At 37.9% G+C, this 22,081-nt stretch overlaps 1 long non-coding RNA gene across 3 annotated transcripts; it reads right to left on the bottom strand.

Annotated features, from left to right (window-relative positions):
• Positions 1-251: 251 nt before the first annotated feature.
• Positions 252-1,599, bottom strand: LOC149263822 (uncharacterized). Of its 3 annotated transcripts, XR_016259301.1 has the most exons (3): positions 1,331-1,599; positions 1,134-1,208; positions 252-936 (listed from the first exon to the last, which is right to left on the bottom strand). It is a non-coding gene; the product is annotated as an uncharacterized LOC149263822 (long non-coding RNA). The 3 variants fall into 3 exon arrangements; XR_016259299.1 differs by having other exon boundaries at positions 252-1,208; XR_016259300.1 differs by lacking the exon at positions 1,134-1,208.
• Positions 1,600-22,081: the final 20,482 nt, after the last annotated feature.

The raw sequence follows: 22,081 nt of genomic DNA, 5'->3' as shown, positions 1-22,081 counted from the left end.
TACATGCAAGCAAACATGGAATGTAATAACTAAAATCTGTAGCAAACTCTCTAGTGTTGCTTGAGAGCTGCTCATTTTGTCATAGATTCTCTGGAACAGTCTTTTCAGAACAGTCCTTACGTAAGCTTGCTGTTAGCTTGGCTACAGCACCCTGTTCTAGAGCATAAGAATAGAACAGGGTGATATACACCTCCGATTGTTGACTAATAATAAATGCTCTGAAGTTGCTCTTAGCTGTCGGACAACGAAAATCACCTTCATATGAGAATAAAAAATTCCATTATTAACACAAATGTTCTCCTGATGAGGGTTTCATCTTTAGCACCAATTTATAATGCTAGAAATGGCACATCTTTAAAATAAGCTTCAACATGAATAAATGCAAACTTGAAATCTTTTGGGGCCACCATAGAATTTTTTCAATTCTAACATTGGCTTAATTACGTTATCACTGAAGATTTCATATAGCACTAAGCTTAGTTAGTGTTTTTAACACAAAAGATGTGACTTTTGCTTGAAAAATAAGAGGAAATGGTCCCTAGGAATTAAAGTCAGACGCAAGACTAGCAGCATCTTTGTCATCCCCCGCCAACTTTCCCTTCAACTACATCACACCTCTGTAACATCCCGTGAAACAAAACATTGCTGGTTACGCGAACTGTCTAATGGAATGCTCTTTCTTCCAACTACCAATTGATCAAAACTGACAGCATGGCAGCAATCTGGCCTAGAAAATCATTATGTACGTCTCCATTAGCCCAAGCAACACTCTATGTTCTATGTGCAAGAAGTATTGGCGATTATAATTGCTAAACACATTGTAAGCATGATCAAACCCAACAAAGAGAATGTGTAGATAGCTATTAAAAACCAGATCAAAGAATCAAGGAGTCGATATCCCCTTGGACTAAATTGGGTGCTATGGAATCCGAATTCCTACAATCAACGACCATATAATGAGATGTATTCCCAAGAATTGATCCATGGAATGTAAACCATATAGAGGACAGCATTGGGACTAGTTGAAAACATATTAAAGGGCAAATTCATAAAGGCTGTTTATATAGATTTGCTTCCAATAACAGAGCAGGTAATCATTTGAGATCACCAAAAAAAATGCCACCTAAACCAACCGCTAAAATCTTAGCAACTCTTCCTGGCTATGCTAGCTGACCTACTTAACCTACTTCTGGACTACCGCAGAGACCCTGTTCTCAGCAAGACAGGTAGTTTAAACCGTGGCCAGAAGTGCAGAAATATTTAGAAAAATCTAAGCTTTAAAACCAGATAAAATAGATAAGAAGATCAACCTAAAGAGGCAGTTCCATACCTTGTTAGTAGCGCCTCAACATTCTCCTCTGCATATAATTGGCACTACGTGATTTAAGCTTCTTGTAAGGTTTCCCTGAGTTAAACTAACGTAGGGTTTTCAGTGTGCCATAAACCCTGGGCCGTCATATTTCTAGGTTTTCAACTCGATTCGCTGAGCTAAGGTGCCTTAAACCCTGGGCCGTCATATTTCTAGGTTTTCAACTCGATTCGCTGAGCTAAGGTGCCTTCTAACCTTGACGTCTAGATTAAAAAGAAGCGGCCTGTTACCTAAACGAAACGTGAATGGGAGTAATTAATAGAGGATAAATGGGACAACTAAACTTTTTGTTATTATTCTTGCTTTATGGTATCACTGGGCATTCAATTCTGCTTTGATTATTTATTAGGTTGTTCTTAATCAAAAATTTAATCTGTAGTTTTAAATGTTACTAGCTTGACATCCTGTTCGTGTTACTAGCTTGACATTTTGCTCGCAGTTTTTGAAAATCTTTTTGTTTCGCTCAAGCCAGATCTGCCAGCAGGTAATTTTAGGGAGAATAATCCAAGCAGCTCTAATAATTTTGTTTTTTGGAGGAGGGTCGGGATACTTTTGCACCCATTTGAGTGCCTGAGAGACCACAAAGATGATTTAAATCTCACCCAGCAAGATAAAAATTGGGGATCTTCTCTCGACTTACAGTTCCAAAAATTGGTAAAGAGTATCTCCCTCCCAAAAGCTTGGCAAACAAGGCTACAGCAAAGAGCTCCAGGGATGGATTGCAAAACATCAGAGGCACTCTCTATTTTTTGATGGGGCTGCTAAGGGCAATCCTGGAAGAGCTGGTGCTGGAGGAGTTATATTAAACCCAGCTGGTTTTAGGATTTACAATTTCGCCTGGGGTTTGGGCATCGCTTCCAGCATCCAGGTAGAGGCTTTGGCTCTTTTTCAAGGACTCGAGATTTTGAAAGTGTTGAACATCAGGGAGGTTAACGTTATTGGAGACTCACAGGTTATCATTAACACTATGGTGACTCATTCTAAGCCAATGGACCTAAGGCTAGCAAGGCTGATTCACAGAATTGCAGACCTTGGTGGCTCTTTCTAGAATTTAAATTTCTATCATGTGTTGAGAGCCAATAATAAGGAGGCGGACACTAAAGCTAACAAAGCAGCCCTTCTTACAGCTGGTGCTCTGCTCAGAGGTAGACAGGAAATATGGGAACCAATTCCTTAATTTAGAACATTGTCATGTTTTATTGCTTTCTGTTAAATCAGTTTGTTTGTACCCACAAGCTTGGGAAAATCTCTGAAATTGACCACATAGTTGCAGCTAAGAAGAGATGTGAGCTAAACATAATTGTCACGGTCTTGCAAGACTGTTCGGCATTTATCGTTTTAGACTCACCTTTTGTAATCCGCTCTTTGGCATTAAGGCCAAGTTTCTAATATATCCACTACCCGTTTCTGTTAAAAAAAAAAAAAATAAAAATAAAAATAAAAAATAAAAAAAAATAAAAAATAAAAAAAAATTAACCTGTAGTTTAAATTTAGGAATTTAATTTTTGTTATTTATTATTATTAATTAAATATATTTATTGGTAAGGTGATTGATTGAGGTTTTATTATGGGTTGTTTAGTAACTTCCATTTCTATTAGTTACTAATTTTTTGTTTTTTGTTTTATTTCTTTTTTGTTTAATATTTTGATTTTATTTTTTCATTTTTCTCTATTGTTGAACTCTTTTCGTCATATCCATGCAAGAGAGCCTTAGCCCTCTCAGAAAAAGCATTGGTTGGCAAGTTTATGGGCTTTTGGCCTACTCCAAAAGTCATAGAATCCTAGATCACAAAAAAATGGGCCCCTAAGCTTCAAGATCTCGTAACTTTCTTTGCAATAGGAAGGGCTTCTATGTTTTTTTGTTTTTCAATAAAATGGAAAGAGATTTGATTTTCAGATCAGGGTTGTATTTTATGGGGTCCACGGGCCTCTTTATTACTCCATGGACTCTAATTTCAATCCAGATTCTAAAATTATTTTTGTGTTGGTGTGTATGGTTGTCACACCTCCCTCTTCATCTTTGAGGCCCTAATGAACTAAAAGACATTGGAAATAAGTTGGGTCGTTATCTGGATTAAGCAGAACCAAAAGGAGGTCAATTTCCTTGTGTTTGTATTTGTGTTGAAGTAAACCTTAATGAAGGTTTACCAAAGGCCCTAAAGATAAATCTAGGAGAATGGAGCCAAATACTGGAATTAGACTATGAGCATATTCCCGTCAAGTACATCGTTTGTCATTCTCATGGGCACTTTGCCAAAAACTGCCCCTAATGAAAATAGGACAAGTAGGCCCAAGCCCTGGTTACTAAAGAAGCTAGTTTCCAACAGCATAAAAGCGAAGAAGAAATCAACAAAACAAGGTTGCAAAGAAATTTACTTAAGCAGATCTAAAGCGAGAACCTTCCCCTAGTAAAAACTCTTTTGAGGCCTATCAAGATCTAGAACAAGATGAAGATTCCCCTATGGATGAAACCCCAAATGACGATTTGGGAAATACATAGTGCATGTGGAAAACGATCAGCGAAATACCGAAACATCGGTGGACAATGAAGAGTAAACCCCTTCAAGGTTAGATCCTCCAGGTCCAGAGTCAAATTTTGAGAAAAGAGATTTGGAATTTACACCCTCTGCTCTTGCGGAGATGAAGAAATGTTCCCCAAATATTTACCAGTAAGTTATGGAAATTATAGTGGCTCATGCAAAATCATGCACTGGAGGGAGTGTCGAAAACTCCATCTCCTCAAAGCAAGTGGAACCACCTCTAACAAGAGGTAGGAAATCCAATAAAGAAAAGCAAGAACGCGAAACAAATTTTAACTTGGCCTCAGGATCTCAACTTTATGTGGATTCTTTGCTCTAAAAGCCTTCTAAATACCATAATAGATTGTTTTTGCATTCTCTTATGCTCACAATATGTAGGAATTTACTCTTGTAAACTAGTAGAAGGAATCAGTAGTAGAATTTGTGGAAAATACTAGGATATGTCTTCCATAAATTTCGTCATTGCCCCAATGGAAGATCCCATAAAGGCAATGTAATGAATTCCCCTGGTATTTGTTGTGACTTGGCGCAGATTTATTAGAATCACTTCTCATTTTTGTCTAATATATATATATATAGAGAGAGAGAGAGAGAATGTAGATGTCAAATATAACTTTTATGTAATATCTCTTATCCATTAATACCAGTCAACCAATATCATTGGTTTCATTAAATATCTTGTCATATCATCTCTCCATCTATCCCTATGTTTATAGCTTACTCACTCTTACTTCGGAATGATGATTCGATTCACTATCCCACATCATTGGGCTTCACAGTTTTGTTAAAGCACTATGCCAATATTGACGTGCCTATCGACTTTTCACTTAAGCTCATGGTTTTGGTAACCCATGGTATTTGCCCATAATATTTAAAAGAAAGAATATATATAAGTTTTCTAATTATTCACATAAAAATGAATAAAAGATAATTAACTTTTAAATTTATATGTAATCTTAATCTATGTGTAATTGTGTGTGTATGTGTTCGGTTCACTATCCCGCAGCGTTGGGCATCACTATGTTGTTAAACATGTGCTTCTAAGTTCCATAAGAGTGTTCTAGAAGCCCTATGCCAATATTGATGTGCCTATCGACCTAAGTATATTGTTTATTGGAAATAATTGTCTTTCAAAACTAAACTAGTATTTGTTGACTTTTCACTTAAACTCATGGTTTTGGTAAACCATGGTATTTACCCATAATATTTGGAAGAAATAACATATATAAGTTTTATAATTATTCACATAAAAATGAATAAAAGATAAATAACTTTTAAATTTTATAAGTAATCCCAATCTAAGTGTGTAAAATTATACATATACATATAATTATCACTATATTTTTGTAACATACACCTTGTTATCCTCAACCTTGACTAAGGGTAGAAAGAGGCAGTTACTATGTTGACCCAATCATCATGGTTCAGTTATGGAAAATGGAGTCCAATTTTTTCTCTTTCTTTTACTCTCAAGAAACTCAAAACAGATGGCACCATCGTGTTTGTCTTGTCGAGACATTTGACGCGCCTATCAACTTTTCACTTAAGCTCATGGTTTTGGTAACCCATGGTATTTTCCCATAATATTTAAAAGAAAGAATATATATAAGTTTTATAATTATTCACATAAAAATGAATAAAAGATAATTAACTTTTAAATTTATAAGTAATCTTAATCTATGTGTAATTTTGTGTGTGTGTGTGTGTGTTTAGTTCACTATCCCACATCATTGGGCGTCACTATGTTGTTAAACACGTGCCTCTAAGTTCCATACAAGTGATCTAGAAGCCCCATGTCAATATTGATGTGTCTATCGACCTAAGTATATTGTTTATTGGAAATAACTGTCTTTCAAAACTAAACTAGTATCACAATTGACTTTTCACTTAAGCTCATGGTTTTGGTAAACCATGGTATTTACCTATAATATTTGGAAGAAAGAGTATATATCAGTTTTATAATTATTCACATAAAAATGAATAAAATATAAATAAGTTTTAAAAGTAATCCCAATCTAAGTGTGTAAAATTATATATATACATATGATTATCACTATGTTTTTGTAACATACCCCATGTTATCCCCAACCTTGACTAAGGGTAGAAAGAGGCAGTTACTATGTTGACCCAATCTCCATGGTTCAGTTATGTAAATGGAGTCCAAATTTTTCTCTTTCTTTTACTCTCAAGAAACTCAAAACAGATGGCACCATCGTGTTCATCTTGTCGAGACGTTTCCAAAGATATAAATTTTACCTCGATCTGACCTGCAAAAGATATGGTCATTCTAAGATAGACCCAATAAGATCCAGCCACATAATCAGTGGCCACCATGTGGCATGGTGTTCACATGGTTATTTTTCCACCATGGATGAATCCACATATATGGGTGAGTTCCCTATGTAGTCGAGAGTCGGCCTATTCGAGTGAAAATACCAACATGGTTCAAATAGGAGCCTCGACCTGCGACCACACAACCAATCTGACTCGCACCTGGGCCCCAACCAGGTGTCCCGCCCAATTAGCCCGACTTACATCTTGGCCCCAACTAGGGGTCCCACCCGACTAGCTCAACATTTCTCCTTTGGTGAGACACAGACTCACCCCGAGTTACATTTATCATCCACCTTGTCTGACCCCTGACCTAGCCCCTTTAAACTTCTAGGATGATGGGGTCATCCTATGAGGCTTCCCTGCGCCAATATGATGTGTCCATTGGCCCACCTTGCCACGTCCTCCCAGAGATAAAATCCCAAGAATTTTCCATAGTACCTTCGCTTGAAATTCCAATGGTGCAAAATGCACTACGATGATCGACAGTCTCAAATTTCCTCCACTCACACCCTTGGTTAAAGCACCTGGTCGAATAATTTAGATGGTGTAACAAGGTTCATGTGTTTTCTTGCAAGGTGTTAAGGTTCCAGTCGCACATACATATGCGAACATATGTAGATATAGTTAACATGGCCCCTTGGAGCTATCCCTCCTAAGCTTAGTCGAACCTTGGCCCTGCGCAGTTCTTATCTACTATATATATATATATATATTTGTGTGTGTGTGTGTGTGAATTTATGGAAACAGGGTTACCTCTCTCGTGCCTATAAGTTCGAAATTAAGATTTGATAGCCAAATGATTTCAGTCATACTTTAATTAATATCACAAAGATAGTTTATCTCTCTATTACCAAACCATTTGGACCAATTTATGATCCATGATCTTTGGCTTATAGATGTATGAAAGAATTACATGCATAAATTGTAGCTTAAACATAGAAATTTAATGTGCACATGAGAGAAAAGGAGAAACACATAAAGCATGAAAGAAGACAAGAAACTTGATAACAGAGTTCGTCCGACTTGGACTACGTCTCCAGGCTCTGCTCGATCAATGGGGAGGCCTTCATTCATTTAGTGGCATGAGAAAGAAGAGTACAAGCATCAGTTACAAAAAGGAGTCTTATACCTCCATACTGAAAAATGGCTAAAAAATGAAGAACTTTAATGGAGAAACAGATAGCACCATTGCGTTCGTGGCGTCGAGAAATGTTGAAACCATATAAAAATTTTCAAAATCTAACAAAGTGAAAATCTAGCCCCCTGGAGAAATTACTCAGATCATGGTTCCGCCCCTCTCTCTGCACTGCTCATGGTTCCGCCACCTGCAAAATAACCTGCCTCGAACTACATGCGCGCTCCTCCTGCCCTGGGCGCACTGATGAACTGAGTTTAAATATGAAAAAGGTGGACGGATTTTACAAAATCTTCGTTTACGGAATGGTTGAAGATCTGTTTGTTGTGGAGGGGGTCGAGCGGTCAAATCCCACCCCCTCCCTTTTTTTACATAAAAGCTTTTGATTTTGAATGGGAGATCAGGCTGGGCCCGCCTTGGGTGGCCCGCTCACCTCACCTGTCCCTTATCCCACAGTAGCCCATACACTTAATGACGGTGGTTTGAGGTTGGGTCCGTGCCCTAAGGGTCAACCCAAATAGTACGCCGCATGTGATAGTGGCCCACCCGAAATGCACGGGTTCTGCCAAGTATGGGGGGAGGGGCTGGGGGTAGTGGCCCGCCACCCTTTTTTTAAATAATTTTTGTTTCATATAAAAATATGGACCGTTTTTGAAAATTTGGAATCTGGACCGAAGGAGACATTTTAACGAGGCGACAATTTCACCCGGAATCCGGCCAACTCTGGCCAGATTCCGTCTACCAGAAAATTTCCAAATTGTGTCTCCATTAATCTTGCCCAGTTAGTATAACTCTAGCCGGATTACTAATTTTTTGTTTTTTGTTTTATTTCTTTTTTATTTAACGTTCTCATTTTATTTTTTCATTTTTCTTTGTTGTTGAACTCTCTTCGTCATATCCATGCAAGAGAGCCTTAGCCCTCTCAGAAAAAGCATTGGTTGGAAAGTTTATGGGATTTTGGCCTACTCCAAATGTCATAGAATCCTAGATCACAAAAAAATGGGCCCCTAAGCTCGAAGATCTCGTAACTTTCTTTGCAATAGGAAGGGCTTCTATGTTTTTTTGTTTTTCAATAAAATGGAAAGAGATTTGATTTTCAAATCAGGGTTGTATTTTATGGGGTCCACGGGCCTCTTTATTACTCCATGGACTCTAATTTCAATCCAGATTCTAAAATTATTTTTGTGTTGGTGTGGGAATGGTTGTCACACCTCCCTCTTCATCTTTGGGGCCCTGATGAACTAAAAGACAGTGGAAATAAGTTGGGTCGTTATCTTGATTAAGCAGAACCAAAAGGAGGTCAATTTCCTTGTGTTTGTATTTGTGTTGAAGTAAACCTTAATGAAGGTTTACCAAAGGCCCTAAAGATAAATCTAGGAGAATGGAGCCAAATACAGGAATTAGACTATGAGCATATTCCTTTCAAGTACATCGTTTGTCATTCTCATGGGCACTTTGCCAAAAATTGCCCCTAATGAAAAAAGGACAAGTAGGCCCAAGCCCCGGTTACTAAAGAAGCTAGTTTCCAATAGCATAAAAGCGAAGAATAAATCAACAAAACAAGGTTGCAAAGAAATTTATTTAAGCAGATCTAATGTGAGAACCTTCCCCTAGTAAAAACTCTTTTGAGGCCTCTCAAGATCCAGAACAAGATGAAGATTCCCCTATGGATGAAACCCCAAATGACGATTTGGGAAATACATAGTGCATGTGGAAAACGATCAGCGAAATACCGAAACATCGGTGGACAATGAAGAGTAAACTCCTTCAAGGTTAGGCCCTCCAGGTCCAGAGTCAAATTTTGAGAAGAGATGTGGAATTTACACCCTCTGCTCTTGCGGAGAGGAAGAAATGTTCCCTAAATATCTACTAGTAAGTTATGGAAATTAGAGTGGCTCATGCAAAATCATGCATTGGAGGGAGTGTCAAAAACTCCATCTCCTCAAAGGAAGTGGAACCACCTATCAAAAGAGGTAGGAAATCCAATAAAAAAAGCAAGAACGCGAAACAGATTGGCAAATAAGGACCAGTCTCTCAATCAATTCTCTCGCGAAACAGATTGGCAAATAAGGACCAGTCTCTCAATTAATTCTCTCACATCTTGAAGATGAACCACCGTTGCAAGTTCGAAACGTCGATCTAAAAAGAAATTAAATGCGATGGATCTGGAAGAAAATCTACACAAACATGAAACTCGCAGAAACCTCAAAGACAAAAAAAACATACCTTCTCTAGGGCTCAATAGGAAGGTCCATGGACCATAGAGATATACGAACCAAAGAGAATATATACAAGCCACAAATTGTAAATATGAGCTATTTTACAAAGAAGGTATATGATCCATTGAGCTCAGAACAAAGTATGTGATCCATTGTAGTTATTTTGTGCCACAAAATTATAGTGTGTTGACCAAAGTATGTCATATGATATGTCCATATGTGCCATAGAGATGTGAGTCATTGTAAGCCACCATGAATGAAAAGTGATAAATGCGAGCCAAGGTAGAGATGTGAACCAATAATAGAGATGCGAGCTGTCACACGGAATAAGTCGATCTTGCGGACAAGATAGACATTCCTAGAATCTAAAGAAGACCTAATGACAAGCAAACCAACTAGACACTATCTTTCTCTAAATATGCCTTTATAAACAATGGCAAACAAGTGTTTTTAGGCCTACCTTAGGTCCAACGCAAGTTTGTGGATGCCCTCGCTCCTTCGATCCAAATGAGCTCCTTTGTCGCAAATCTGCAAACACAAACAAGGCAAAAAAATTAAATAGCACCTGAAAAGCCAATATCATAAAACATATTTAACATGAAAGTCAAGGAGTTCATGAAACAAATAACATGAGATACTTGTTGAGAAAAATGAGTTTGATTGTATTAATTCAAAAGAAGAAGAACTTTACAACCTGTGCCTTGACGCTGTACAAGCTCCTCCCAGGGTCCAGCAAGAAGTCTCCTCTACTTTGACAAGTTTCACTCACTCCCCAATGAAGCCAAAAAGGTATGTGATCCCTCCTCTTAAGCTCAACTAGGAAGTCTTGATTTCACCAGCATTTACCCTAAAAAATGTTCAGCTTCTAACCCCCCCAGCAACCAGCCCAATGCCTGAATTTATAGTGCAATGGAGGGAGGTTACTAGGTCCTCCTTCAAAGGGATAAAGCCCTCCTTCAAAGGGATAGCTCCTCTCATCAAGGGATTAGCTCCTTCTCTTTTGGGATGCATGAACCACCTCAGAGCGAACAATCCACGTCAAAATTCCTTCTAGAATCCTCTAGAATTAACCCAAAGTGAGTTTTTTAAGATAAAACTTGTGCCTTTTGACTTTCACAGGGGTCCGCGCCCACACCTTTAGGGACAAAGCGGGCAGGTCCGCAGTTTTTATAAACAGAAGGTGCGGGACCGCAGGTGACAGTGAGAGAAAGTGCGGAACCAGAGTTTCATTGATTTTTAATGTCTTTCTCCCATTTTCAAAGATTGACTTGAAGAGCTGAGGTCTGAGACTTACTTATGAGGACAGTACAAGTGATGATAGACCCATACTGACTGCAAATAATCATGGTGACGATATTTTTGTGTAACAGATCGCCCCCTAAAGTGCGAAGTCTGTAGTAGATGAGGATTTCATTTATCATTTAGGAAGAGTGAAGTACTTTATCATTTCGAGGATCATCTTGTGGAGAGCCCGGCTGGAACCTGTAAAAACATTCAATGCAAGATATATATATGAGATCATATCATCGCTGAGATAGGCATTCCCATACTCATATCAAAACTGACTTAGAAAACTAACTACTGCTCTGATACAGGAATGATCTTGTAAAACATCACAAGTATAGACTCATGTGGACACAGTATGGACGCAGCCATCTATTTATGAATAGTCCATTATATAATGAATACAAAATTCCTCGCAGCCTGGATTGTGGAAACTAGATCCAGGGTCTTCATTTCTACTTCCCGAAACAGTACGATTCTATCCATGCGAATGAATGTGTTGATGTCGAACATGGTAGAAACCACTTGATTACCAGTCAATGATGTAAACTGTTAACAAGTGTGAGAGAAACCACCAGTGATGTCAATGGCTATCAAAGTACCCAGTACAATCCATGAGATGCGAATAAATGTGTTGATGTCGAACATGTCACGGAATCCTTTGATCGAAGGTCAATGATGCAACCTGTCGTCAAAGGCGAGAAACCTACCATTGAGGCATGTAGATCTCAAGGTACTGACGATTTCTAGATCATCTTTCTAGATAATGGGCTGAAGTCGATAGAAAGCGATCCGTCGTAGGCAAGCCCACAACACGAAATCATAGATCAAGTCGAAGAAATTTAGTTGCAAGGACTGACTCAGGGATGGTCAAGATGGATGACAGATATTTTGCAGATGAATGGCTTATTGGCAGTGACCTCTTGAACACATAACGACACGACAGATGGTTTGGTGACAATTGACCCAAAGTTAATACCCAGAAACCGGCTGAAGACTTTCAATGTGGTTTGATCAATTGTTAGGCAACGGATTTCCCAACCCAGGTGAATAAAAGTGTCGTGTTCAAGAGCGGTTACAAAGTATGACAAACAGGCTCATTTTTCTCTCTTTTCCCCCACCATTTCTGGCAAGTACCTCTTTATTTTTGACAAGCTTGAGGAGGATAACATTTGCTTGATTATAAGCAGTCCAACTTAGTTTAAATTCGAACCCTAAGAAGGAGTGGTTCGTTCCTGTTTGTAATTGAACAGGTCCTTTACTGTGGAAATTTTAACGAGTCCAGTATAGGAAAAACTCGGCGTTTTTCAATTTTAGAGAGTCTGAAAAACTTAAGAAGACTCCAGGGTTGACCTTTTTCGTAAATTTGTGTCTCCCAAGCCCGAAAAAGTATAAAATAATACTTGAGAGAACCACTTGATCTTTTACGACCAAGGAGTACTCTTCATCATTAGTGCCCTTGATCCGAAAAAGTAAAAAAGTGATCAACGACACGTCGTTTTATAACCAATATCGAATTTGAAACGACAAAAATCCGGCAATCTTTTCATGTTTTTACGGTCGGAAAAGAGCTGTAAGTGGACCGTCTTTTAATTTCGTTTTAACGAGTTTAAAAGAAAAACTCGGCAATCTTTTCATGTTTTAGGAGTCAGAAAAGAGCTTAAAGGTGACTCTAACGTTTCACTTTTTCGTAAGTTTTAACGAGTTTGAAAAAATGATAAAAATGTACTCATAGTTTTCACTTTTTCATAAGTTTTAATGAGTTCAAAAAAATGATAAAAATGTACTCATATGGCCGACTTTCAATTTAATTTACGAGCAGGAAAAGACGGAAAGAACTCGACATTTTCATTTGTTTCACGAGAATGAAAGATAGCAAAATAATCTCGGGATTTTCATGAGTTTAACGAGTCTTGAAAATAACTGAAATTGACTCGAGATAGGTTTCATTTTTACAAAAGCTTAAAACAGAGAAAAACTATGCTTCAAAGTCGTTTCATGTTTACACAAGCTTGAAACAGAGAGAAAACTGTGCTTGATGCCCCCTAAGCATAACTTGCTAGAGCGCATGCCCCCCAGCTTCATTTCATTCAACTAAGTACACTGCTGGTAATTATTAGCTGGATGGAATGAAGGTTCAATTACGAGATCATTTGAAAGACTCGACCTAAAACTGTAAGAAAATTATGCAAAAAACTGAAATAACTAACCTAAATATACAACTTAACATTTATGAGATCTAGTCAAACTCTCGACTCAATTAGAGGAGGATTTGTTTCATTTTTTAACGAGCTTGACACAGGAAAAGAACTATGCTCGGATTCAGTTTCATGTTTATGCAAGATTGAAATGAAAAACTATGCTTGTTATAAGTTCGCATGCCCCCAACATAATGATGCAAAATGAGGTACATGCCCCCCAAGCTTTATTGCATTCAATGAAGTGGATGGAATGAAGGTTTTCTTTCGAAATTTGGAAAGACACGTGGGAGTTGTTTCATTTTTTAGTGAGGTTGACACAGGAAAAGAACTATCCTCAAAACCCTTGTTTCATTTTTTAAATGAGCTTGACACAAGATAAGGAACTATACTCAAAACCCTTGTTTCATTTTTTAAACGAGCTTGACACAAGATAAGGAACTATGCTCAAAATCCTTGTTTCATTTTTTAAACGAGCTTGACACAAGAAAAGGAACTATGCTCATAAACCTTGTTTCATTTTTTAAACGAGCTTGACACAAGATAAGGAACTATGCTCATGACTACTCTCTACAATCTACCTATATATCCTAAAATCTACCTGATTCATTTTTTAATGAGGTTGACTCAGTAACAGGAACTATCCTCTAACACCCTGTCTCATTTTTTAATGAGGTTGACACAGGAACAAAACTATCCTCGCTTCTACTCTCTACAATATACCTATATAACTTACCCTTGTTTCATTTTTTAAAGAGCTTGACACAAGACAAGGAACTATGCTCAAGACTCCTTGTTTCATTTTTTAACGAGCTTGACACAAGACAAGGAACTATTCTCCAGAAGTTCGCATGCCCCCAGCATAATGATGCAAAGCGAGGTACATTCCCCCCAAGCTTCATTGCATTCAACCAGGTAGATGGAATGAAGGTTTACTTTCAAGATTTAACTTGAAAAGGGAGTTGTTTCATTTTTTAAGGAGGTTGACACAAGAAAAGAACTATCCTCATACCTGATTCATTTTTTAACGAGGTTGACACAGGAAAAGAACTGTCCTCATACCTGATTCATTTTTTAACGAGGTTGACACAGGAAAAGAACTGTCCTCATGGCAGCCTGTTTAATTTTTTAACAAGGTTGATACAGGAAAAGACTATCCTCGCACCAACTGATTCATTTTTTAACGAGGTTGACACAGGAAAAGAACTGTCCTCATACAACCTGTTTCATTTTTTAACGAGGTTGATACATGAAAAAACTATCCTCGCAACCCTTGATCATGGCTCCCAACTGGAAGAAAGACATGTCAATGGACACACCTTGATCATGGCTTCCAAAAGGTCTTCATCAGAAGGAAGAATAGTTCTTTGGAAGGAACACATGTCAAGGGACTCAAAAGGGATAAGAACATCGTGTTCAAGTAATCCCATAGAGTTTTCCATGTCAATTACCGGATCTAAATCAAAGGAAGATGAGCAAATAGTGAGAGGCTCACTTACATCGGTAACTGAAAACATGGGACCAGTTGCCACATAATTAACTCGTGGCGGGGTAGATACCACTTGAGAATCAGGAACATTTAGGGTTGGTATATTATTGGTAGTTGAAACAAGACTAGGGAACGAAAGCTGGTCTACAGTCACAATATTTCCATTGTGAGGGAAAGACATCACGCGAAAGAGTGTCGATACGACAACTTTCATTGCATAAACATAGTCTCGCCCAAGGAGTAAATTGAAATCCAAGGGACCTCGAACTACCATAAGATCAATACAGATAGTTTTACCTTCCAAGGTAATGGAAAAATTAGGAAGGATCCCTAAAGGTTCACTAATGGTTCTGTTAAAAGCTTTCAGATTCTGCGTAATAGGCGCAAGCTGAGGGGAACCCAAAGCTTTCCAAGCAATTAAGGATAAAATACTAACAGAAGCACCTTCATCTACCTGCATGCGATGCATGTCCCTACCACCAACCTTGACAATGATTTGGAAAGGGATGGAGGAAGGAAGACGAGGTTCTGTCAATCTATTCCAATCAAAGGAAAAGACCTCAGTACTTGGAGGGGGTTCCATAGAAACAGGTGAAATGCCCCCCAGCGTAGAGGAATCTGATGTAACAAAAAGAACCTAAGCGGTATGAAGTTCACTCTCTAAAGGAAAAGTGGGATCGACCGAATGTGAAATTGAATCGACCACTTGATCAACTAATGGATCATCAACCTGAGTGACATGAGTTTCACTCTCCAATGGAAGAGTGTGATCGACTGTACTTGAAATTAGATCAATCACTCCGTTAGTTGACGGTAGGTTGGGAGAAAGTTTACGGTAACCAGTTGGAAATTCTTGTTGTGGAACAGTAAGGTTTTCCAACAATTTTGAGGCTTCATCCATGTGAGGGCAAATGTGAGTTTGATGACTCCCTTTGCATAACTTACAAGGAAACCTAACTTTACCCTTTTTCCCAGGAACCTGATTATCACTGGTTGATGGATCAATGGAAAGTTGATGAGATTTTTCTGACCATACTTCCAAGACCTTTGGAATACCAGGACAATTGATAAGGAAGTGGTCACCCTTACAAAGCCTGCAAGGGTATTTGGCTTTACGATGCATGTCAGAGTTTTCCTCAACAGCCACGGTTGGTTGGTTGACTTCTTTCTTATCTTGCTTCTTCTTCTTCTTCCTCTTCCCTTTCTTCTTCTTCTTAGACACCCGGTTACTAGCATCAAGGCTTTTACCAAGCGAAGAGGAAGAAATGGAGGAAGAAAAATTAGGCGAAGAAGGTAAAGGGTCAACAAAAGGTTGGTGATGTTGAAATGGTGAACTCTGTTGAGGTGAAGCATTCAGTTGAGGTGGAACAGTTGGAGTATTTGGGGCCAACGAAGTTGAAAATAACCATATCGGTAAACCTATTGTAAATCTAGGTAATGACAAAGTAGCCATATAAGGAGGATCAACATTTCCAAAATAAGGAAAGGTACTAGGATTCTCGTTAAGAGGGGTTCCTTGGTCAGTAAATTCCGGAACACTTGCCATTATATTCAACTTTAGTGAATTTAAAACTAAAATTAACAATTCACAATTCACACCTATGGTCTCTAAAAGTAAAAACAAACAAATTAACAAGCGCTATCAAATCTAGGAGTCAAACCACACACAAACAGTAACTTTCCGTACCGAAAACACTAGTTGGTGATGAAATCCAACGTCGCAGAATTCAATACAGAAATGGCGGTTGGAACAGTTACCCCGACAACCTGCTTAATGAATAGACTAGCACAAGTTCCTCCACTAAACCGTCTCGAGTGAAGAGAACCCCCCAGAAAATCCAAGTGAGTCTAGCCGACGTCTGCTCCAGGTACAGTGGGATCTTCCCACCACTGTCACCTTAGGAAGATTCCTAAAGAATATGGTCACTAAGGTTACCAACGGAAACAAATATACTTGGGGAAACAGTCTACGATCCGATACGCACGCAAGGGCAAAGTAACAAGCTCAATCCCCTTGAAGGCTCCTTGACATAATCCAAGGTTTACCAACAAGTGACCCCAGGCTCCTCGACAATGGTTAATCCGAGGTTTACCATTTTTAATACGTGAATATCTTCTATCGTTCCCAATGAGGAAGGATTGATTACCACACTGGTTCAGATATGATCTCGTGCTTCTCCTTTAAGAGGAGCTTTCCCAGAGCATAGATGTAACAATTGGGTTTTTCTCCTACCACAAGATACAACTACTTGTTTATTTTACTGTCTGGGAGTGTTAACTAAAACCTATTCCAAGACACTAGCCTAAGCTAAATTGGTGGAAAGAGCCCTAAAAATGTAAAAATTACTAGATGAATTTTAATTAAGCGTTGTGTTATTTAGGCTGTTATTACTCAAAGGGGTAAATGGATACGAAACTAATGGTGTTATGACCCGACTCAAAATTGAATGCAATCGAATATGATAATGTAATCCTTTCAATTCGATGAATCCTATCTAAAGTAAGGAGAGAGTTTCCATTCACTTCCAACAATGCAAAAAATTGATCACTAAGAGAAAATATAACAAATTCTCTAATGCACTAATTTCATCAAGAAAAACTAATGCAAATCAATTCCCAAACAGTTTTTATTTTTATTTTTATTTTTGTGTGTTTAAAACAAGAATAAAAATACGTAAATTCAAATCAAAGAAAGCTGATCTAAATCTACGATTGGTTTTTCAGAATGTAAACTATGCAATTGTAATCTATGCACAATTCATTTGAAAAGTATGCAAATGTAATCTATGCACATTTTCATTCATATTCTGAAAATGAGAATTCTAATTATGCAAATGTGATTTATGCAAGAGAATTCTCAACACAAGATGATTCTAATGTAATCTAAGAACCAATCAAGTGCAAGTCAAGAAAATCGGGTGAGACATCCAAAGATAAAAAAAAATAAAAAACACTCAAAGGTGATTAACACTCAAACAAAAACAAAAGCAAAAAGATGCAAAATTGTGAAAAGACTGAGACAAACCTCCAAGTAATGACCAAAGGAAATCAAATTAAGAATTTCTAAAAAAAGAGACTCAAAACACCCAATTGATAAAAGCTTAAAACGGGAATGCCAATGGAATTAACCTAAGAAAAGTTCTTAACAAGTCATATGTAGGTCTGGGCAGGGGATAACAACATCTAAACAAAAACTAAGCTGACTAATAGAGGAAATCTTAGGTTTTTCAAAATTTTCACAGGGTCCGTAGGCCCACAGTTAACACAGGTGCGGTCCCGCTCTGTGCTAAAAGCAAAGGTGCGGATAGGTACGCACTGTGTCAAAAGGCTAGGGTGCGGTCCTCTCCCAAAGCTATGAAAAACGAAAAATAACCCTGGATCTACAAACTCTACCCAATTTTACACACAACAAACCAAAAACAGAAACAAAAACACAGTTTCTCAAGTCAAAGTAAAAACAAGGAAAACAATCAAGTCTCCAGTATGGTCGCCATTTTGTCACATGGAATAAGTCGATCTTGCGGACAAGATAGACCTTCCTAGAATCTAAAGAATACCTAATGACAAGCAAACCAACCAGACACTATCTTTCTCTAAATATGCTTTTATAAACAATGGCAAACAAGTGTTTTTAGGGCCTACCTTAGGTCCAATGCAAGTTTGTGGATGCCCTCGCTCCTTCGATCCAAATGTGCTCCTTTGTCGCGAATCTGCAAACACAAATAAGGCAAACAAATTAAATAGCACCTAAAAATCCAATATCATAAAACATATTTAACATGAAAGTCAAGGAGTTCATGAAACAAATAACATGAGATACTTGTTGAGAAAAATGAGTTTGATTGTATTAATTCAAAAGAATAAGAACTTTACAACCTGTGCCTTGACGCTGTACAAGCTCCTCCCAGGGTCCAGTAAGAAGTCTCCTCTACTTTGACAAGTTTCACTCACTCCCCAATGAAGCCAAAAAGGTATGTGATCCCTCCTCTTAAGCTCAACTAGGAAGTCTTGATTTCACCAGCATTTACCCTAAAAAATGTTCAGCTTCTAAACCCCCCAGCAACCAGCCCAATGCTTGAATTTATAGTGCAATGGAGGGAGGTTACTAGGTCCTCCTTCAAAGGGATAAAGCCCTCCTTCAAAGGGATAGCTCCTCTCATCAAGGGATTAGCTCCTTCTCTTTTGGGATGCATGAACCACCTCAGAGCGAACAATCCACGTCAAAATTCCTTCTAGAATCCTCTAGAATTAACCCAAAGTGAGTTTTTTAAGATAAAACTTGCGCCTTTTGACTTTCACAGGGGTCCGCGCCCACACCTTTAGGGACAGAGCGGGCAGGTCCACAGTTTTTATAAACAGAAGGTGCGGGACTGCAGGTGACAGTGAGAGAAAGTGCGAAACCAGAGTTTCATTGATTTTTAATGTCTTTCTCCCATTTTCAAAGCTTGACTTGAAGAGCTGAGGTCTGAGACTTGCTTTGGAGGACAGTACAAGTGATGATAGAGCCATACTGACTGCAAATAATCATGGTGACGATATTTTTGTGTAACACGAGCTAATACTAAAAAAGTGAGTCTTTAATGTGTGATCTGAAATTGATATACCAAGGGCCCAATTCATATTTGTTTCCACGTGAGAGAGGTCACGACTCTTAGGAAGGTCGACATTAGGCTAACTTGAATCTAGAGGGAAATATTTGAATTTAAATTAATATTAAATTTATTTTCACACGATTTGAAGACCACTTGCTTAAGGGGATTCAAGCCCAATTAAATAAGAGAAGAGCCAAACCACTTTATAATAATTTTTTTACCCAATTTTGAATTTTCCTTTTGGGGCAAGATGGATGCACTTGGGGTAGATGGGTTCCTATGGGAAATTCCTCCCATAGCTTTCCCAATTTTCAACAATTACGACCATGTAATCACAAAGAAACCATGAATGAAGGAAACATAGTACATAGATTCACCTAGCTACAATATTGGTACTAGCCCAAATACATTACTATGAACTAGATTTATAATACTTTTTTCCCTTGTAGCACCAGATGGTAATGAAACATGATTATGCTTCCCACAAATGCAGTGTTCACAAAAATCAACTTCTAGAGAGTTACCAAGTCATCCTTTGACCATACCTTTGATTTTCATAGCTCAAAGTCCCTTTTGTCCAATGTGTCCCACTCTTTGATTGCAAAGTATGGCTTCGTCAACTATACAAGAGGTTGACTCATTGATTTTAGGAACAAGCACTACTACATCCACTTGGGTCGATGTGACCCAATAGCTTGTGTAATGTCCCTATCTAAAAACTCTCATCAACGCCATTACACCACAAACCATTTTACATGAATCCTTCTCAAATATGGTATCCACACCTACATAAACCATTTGAGTAATAGCTATGAGATTCATGTCTAAACATGGAATATTTAGTACCCTTAGCAATGTTATATTTAAATCATCCGTTAATATTAGTTGAATTTGACCTCAATTAACTATCTTGGCTGTCGATTTGTCCCCTAGGTAAGCATCCCCTTTCACAAAACCACTCCCTTTGAGTTGTCATATTATTGGATGCTCTTGAGTTGATCAACTATCCATCGTGATCTGACTATGTATTTATCGAAGCTAAATACACATCCCCTCCTTCATTTGAATAAGTTTTCCCTTCAATTGAATACTCATCTGACCCCTTTCTTTGGTTAGTAATATTTGACTTACAATCACTTTTCTAATGCCCTACTTACCCACATTTCTAACATATTCTTATTGACTTAGTAGGAGACTTATATCTTTCTTTTAACCTAGATCTCTTATTGGATAATTTTCCTTTGCCTTTGTCAATTGATTGACTCCTTAGTGAAAATGCATCTTTGGTCAATCCTTCCATGTTCCTTCTCCTCATCCCCTCTGATAATAGATATACCACCACATCATTAATAGTTAATGTGGGCATATTACTCCTAATAGCCAAAACTAGACTATTCCATGAGTACGGTAAATAACACAAAATATGAATACACATTTCCTCTTCTGTAATAGAGATATTCACACTCAATACTTGACTGGTCATATGATTGAATGCATGTAGGTATTCTATGAATGAATCACCCTCTTTCATTCTTAGAAGATAGAATTGCTTTTAATGAAACAACTTATTGACTAGCGATTTCGATCGGTATAATTTTCCCAACTTATCCAACTATTTATCGGCAATGTCTTCCCCAAATACATTTAGCAACACCAAATCTGCAAGATAAAGTTGAATATCCCTCCTCATTTTTCTTTCGAGTTTCTCCTAATCTTCCATTGAAATTCATGTTGTATGTGTTCTGAGACGCATAATGATCCACTATTCTTGATCTAATAGCACATTCTAGATTTTACTCTTCCAAAGCTCAAAATTCTGGCCATTAAACTTATCAATCCCAATTCTTGTATCGTTAACCATCTTTTTTTAACCAATTATGTCATATGACTCTAACTCAAGCAAGCTTATCTTAGGTCTAATCAAGAATGACATTCTTGAATAGATCTAGGTTCAATATCCTCAACCTTTAATATTAGAGATGCCCCTCTTGTTGGTCCAAATGTCACACTAAGAGGGACAGGTAAATCAGCGTGAAGACAATTTTACAATTTCTCAATCTTAATTAACCATACATTCATTTAGCATTATATCATAGTCATTATATTATCAGTTATCATAAGCAACATAAATAGACACAATACAAGAAAGTATCACATCACAAGTAGACAAATTTTTAGGTGGAAACCCAAATGCTTAGTCTTCAATTCTTTTACATCAATTTGCAGGCCCAAACTTGAGGGAGTCAACTACCCCAAAAATATGCAACCCACCACATAAGATAGGCTACAACTTGATTGAGGCACCAACCTCGAAAGATGCAAGATGTTGCTCACTGTAGGCTACAACCTGATTGAGGCTCCAACCTCAAGGATGAGTAGGCTTCGACCTGCTCTAGGCTCTAACCTCCTTCCCTTGTTTCCATGTGAACCTCTATTTCGTCACATTTTCAAATTGGATTCACCATCATCACTATAATCACTAAATCATAAGTAAAACCAAAACCTACAATCAATACATATAGTCATTACCACTATTTCTACCACTACAACAATCATTTTCCTTTCCATACAACCTGCAACCATTATTATATTGTTGGGTATGTGTTATATTCTTCACATGACTAGCTCCAAGCATTCTTATGTTGTGATGGGAGCAGGGGGGTGCCATCACCCCTTGTCAGGGGGTTTGCATGGGAGCTACCAAACCCACTCGTGGTTGGGTGGACTCGCACATGGTATTGTGCATGGTTTTTCGCATGACATTTTTCCCACAATATTTTGTAGATCCAGTAAAGGGAACTACAATTATGTTCTAATATAGGGTTAAGGGATTGGGGGTTTAAGAATGCTTCAACATATATATATAATGTATTGTAACATTGAAAGGAATATAATGAAAAATCAATCTGGTGTTTCCCAGT

Source organism: Pinus tabuliformis, chromosome 6, assembly GCF_031772625.1.
Source record: "Pinus tabuliformis cultivar Carrire ecotype Pingquan chromosome 6, CPIR1, whole genome shotgun sequence".
NCBI lineage: Eukaryota > Viridiplantae > Streptophyta > Pinopsida > Pinales > Pinaceae > Pinus > Pinus tabuliformis.
Note: the sequence above shows the minus strand (reverse complement) of the source record. Positions and strands in the feature narration are given on the sequence as shown.